At 46.2% G+C, this 4,163-nt stretch overlaps 1 long non-coding RNA gene across 3 annotated transcripts in view; it reads left to right on the top strand.

The window, feature by feature from the left end:
• Nucleotides 1-4,163, top strand: part of LOC108305462 — a 44,401-nt gene that overhangs the window by 37,283 nt on the left and 2,955 nt on the right. For all 3 annotated transcript variants that reach the window (XR_005200572.1, XR_001825748.2, XR_005200571.1), the window contains exons 3-4: nt 1,851-2,011; nt 3,134-3,319. This is a non-coding gene — a long non-coding RNA (uncharacterized LOC108305462). The remainder of the gene's footprint in view (nt 1-1,850; nt 2,012-3,133; nt 3,320-4,163) is intronic.

Raw genomic sequence — 4,163 nt, 5'->3', positions numbered from 1 at the left:
CGCAATCTGGACTTACCGCAACCTCCGCCTCCTGGGTTCAGGCAATTCTCCTGTTTCAGCCTCCTGAGTAGCTGGGATTACAGGCACGCACCACCATGCCCAGCTGATTTTTTGTATTTTTAGTATAGACGGGGTTTCACCATGTTGACCAGGATGGTCTCGATCTCTTGACCTCGTGATCCACCCGCCTCGGCCTCCCAAAGTGCTGGGATTACAGGCGTGAGCCACCGCGCCTGGCATTGACTTTATTCTCACAGCAAGCCCATGAGGTAGTTGAAAAAACATTAGGGTTCTTCACAAATGTTTCTGGCCAGAAGTGAATCCAGGCATTGCAGGGCTTAAAGCATATCCAATTTGGGGGAACTTCTTGAAGGAAAGGAATACCAATTTATAAATATAAATTAGGCACAGGGTCCCATGAAAGAGAAGGGCTTGGAAGCATTACAGCAAGTCTGTTAGTTGCATGTTAATGCTCCCTGCCCCTTGTGAAGTTAGGTGAGAGCATGTGAATTGCTTTGGCCAATGGGATATGAATGAAATTGATGTGTGTCACCTCTGGGTGGAGTCTTAAGAGTTGTGAGTGATTCTCCACTTTCCTTCCCAACACTGACTCCCATGGTCCCTGGATTGACAATGGAAGAGTGTGCCAAGATGGAACCTCTTGGCCCTGGAACTCTGAGCCTGTGATATCTAGAGCAACCCCTCTCTTCACCCTGCCCTGTGTCAACCAGCATGAGACATGGAGTGTAAGTAAGAAATAAACTTTTGTCATGGCAATTCACTAAAATTTTGGATTTTTTTTTTTTAACCACAGTGAACCTTGCTTAACCTGATTGATATAGGCAGGGTATTATTGTTGTTTCCATTATCCCGATAAGAAAATTGAGGCATAGAGAGATTTAGTTACTTGCCTGGCATCACACAGCTAGTTAATGGTAAAACTGGGATAAATGGTTCAGTGTCTTTGTTTCTAAGTGACATTAGGGAAAGGTGGGGACTTCAGCAAACTAAGGTATTTGTTCCATCGGAAGACTGTTTTTGAATTCCTACTGTTGGTTGTAAAAGAAGAAGGTAGTCCTTCATTGCCAGATCCTCTGATTTTTTTTTTTTAAGCAGAGGCCATAAATCCAGCATTTTAATGTAAAACCAATTGATTGAAATATTTTTCTTTTTCTTTTGTTAAACATCATGAAGCTAAGACATTAGTGAGCTAGGTTTTGTTCATCAGTTCGAGACCTTACAACATTGCAGTTTTCATTAAAAACAAAACAAAACACTAAAAATTCAAGCCAGTAACATTGTGCGCTAGTGACACAGCCATGGCAGTCTGAGAAGGCTTTGGTGGGAAGGTAGGACTGCAGTAAGGTGTCCAGGCCCCAGAGAGGTTCCCTGCAGTAAGATGATAGGGGCCAGGGATGTTCCCAGCCTGGGGATGGAAAGAGAATAGTCACAAACATTTTCAAGGACTCTGTCACATCAGAAGTGTTTTGTGCCAGGCACAGTGGCTCACACCTATAATCCCAGCACATTGGGAGGCTGAGGTGAGCAGACTGCTTGAGCCTGGGGTTCAAGACCAGCCTGGGCAACATGGTGAAACCCCATCTCTACAGAAAAAATTTAAAAAATTAGCCAGGCATCGTGATGGGAACCTGTAGTCCAGCTACTTGGGAGGCTGAGGAGAGAGGACTGCCTGAGCCTGGGAGTTGAGGCTACAGAAAACTGTGAATAAGCCACCGTCTCAACAAAAAAATGTTTTGCTAGGGTTATTCAAATTTTTGTACGAGGCTCTCATACTCACACACAAATACTCCTTGAGGAAACACTAATAGTTTCATATGATGCATTTCCAGAAGCTTTCCTATCGCCATGCCCTGTGGGATTGAGAAGGATCTAGCTGAATGCCATTGAGCCAAAGAAAGAAGAGGCAGTCACCGAACAAACCTTCCTGGAAATAGAGATCTCCCTGTATCCAAAGACGGCAATTCCCTGATAACTCCCCAATGAGGCCAAGGTATTTCCATCTACCTAATCTAGTCAGCTGTCTTGTGAGGCTCATCTCATTCTTGGGGAGTGGAGACAGGAAATGGTAAAGGTTATGTCCAAGAGGCCCTAACATGAAAACTGAAAAAGAAAGTCAAGTTCGGATGACACCAGTGAACGTTCAGCACAAGACCTCATGCATTCATCCAGAGGTTCCCAAAGCATCAAATGAGACTTGAAATGTCATAAGAATAAAGGAACCATTTGTGGAAATAGAATCTTGTGGGCAAAACATTTGGAAAACTCATGCAATGAAACAAGGTCCTTTGCTGCAGGACTTATCAGAACCTTTAAAAAGCCACATGCATGGTGTGTGTGTCTCTAAGACGGCAACCCTGCTTGGTTGTGGAATCCCTCTATCTTTTCTTTTTTTGCAGAAGCTTTTGGGAAAAAATGTGGTAGAGAACTTTCTTTGAGATGTGCTATCTAATCTTCCCTTTGGGACATCTCACCTCTGAATATCTTGGTCACTTTCTCTCTAGATTTCTTTTAGAATTGCGGTTTTCTCTTTTCAGAAAAGGAGGCATTTCTAGTTATTCATTAGTTTTCAAAAGTAGGTGGCCAATGGAGATCAGAGAGGCCATCGTATGCCTGGCACTGTACCCTGCATGTCCTTGAGCTCTCTGGGCCAGACACAAGCATCTACCTTTTCGTCAACTCAGTCATGACTTCAGCAGTTGGAATTTCCAGCTCAAAGGATGTTCTTTAAGGCAAAGGGACAATGACATTTGGGAGGTAGCAGCCTCAAGGAAACACTCTCTCTGCCTAGGGACACGTACTTGGGAGGAGGAAAAGGAAGAGGAGGAGGAGAGAGAAGCCCCTGAGTGGTTGACCAAAAGGGGCCCCTTTTATGGCCTTCCTGTTTATGGCTGAGAAGTAAACAGCTTGGGAGCCAGGCTGTCTCCCTCCGCAGCTGGGGCACTGGTTCAGGCTGGCCGGGGACCCTCTCTTTCTGGGTGGCAATGGGCAGGGAACTTGCCAGTCATGCTCATCTCAGAGTGCATTTTTTAAAAGCCAACATGTTGGGGAGTTTTCCTTCACCCCGCACCATCTGCTTGGTCCTCACCTCAGAGGTCTTGCTCTTTCCTTTCAGGCGACAGTTGCAGATCTGTGTGTGCAAGCTTGGGGGTCAGATCCTAGCTGCAGCACGCAGCAGCTGTGTGACTTCAGGGGAGCCCTGCACCTCCCTGATTCTCATTCACAGTGATGAGTAGTAGCCCCTTCTCCCAGGGATTTGGGAGGATGTGCAGACTGTGCCTGCGAACTTGCCTGGCATGTGGTAAGTGACAATACATGTTTATTTCTATGGCTATTATTTTAGTTGCCCGCTGGGCTCAGCCTCAGCTTTCAGGGGGTGGTGGGCTGGGGTCCTGGTGGGGGGAAGGGATTCAGGCTCACCTCCCAGAGGGACTCCCGGGACCTTGGTCAAGGCAACATCTTTCTCTGGATTAGTGCTGGGAGTGCTTTTCCTCCTGAGATGCAGGCTGTGATGGAGCTGGGAGGATGCCCCAGCTAACATAAGGAAGACGGCGCCGGGGGCGTCCAACACCAGGAGAATCAATAAACTATAATTATCAAGAATGGTGTCTGTGGGGGTTGGGGAGTCATGTGGACAGAGGGAGACAGAGGGAGTGGGACAATGCCAGAGAGAAGAGACAGCAAGAACAAGACACACACACACACACACACGCACACACGCACGCACACGCACACACACACGCACTCTGAACAGATGCAGATAAAGTATGCGAACATGGAAAGAGACACGTGTGCTGCGCTCAGCCTTCCTGTCCTGTCCCTCAGAGTGGGTCTGCTTTCCTGGACAAGACAGAGGGAGTAAGCGCCAGACGTCTATTAGCTCTTTACATTCCCCAAGTCCTTGCCCACATCAGTCCTTTAACTCTTGGACGAAAGGCAGAAACGGTCTGATGTCTGCTTACAATGTCTAATTTACTAACTTAGTTATGTTCAGATATTAAAACAATGCACATTTTTACATTGTGTGTAGTCTATTAGGCTAGAAATAGTATTTAACATTACCAGGGCCTTCATTATCCCTGGATCAAATGCTGTTTTAGGTTCACTGCTCCGGCAGGGTTTTTTTAATTTTCATTTTTTTTTTT

Source organism: Cebus imitator, unplaced genomic scaffold (genome assembly GCF_001604975.1).
Source record: "Cebus imitator isolate Cc_AM_T3 unplaced genomic scaffold, Cebus_imitator-1.0 Scaffold63, whole genome shotgun sequence".
In the NCBI taxonomy this organism is placed as follows: Eukaryota; Metazoa; Chordata; class Mammalia; order Primates; family Cebidae; genus Cebus; species Cebus imitator.
Note: the sequence above shows the minus strand (reverse complement) of the source record. Positions and strands in the feature narration are given on the sequence as shown.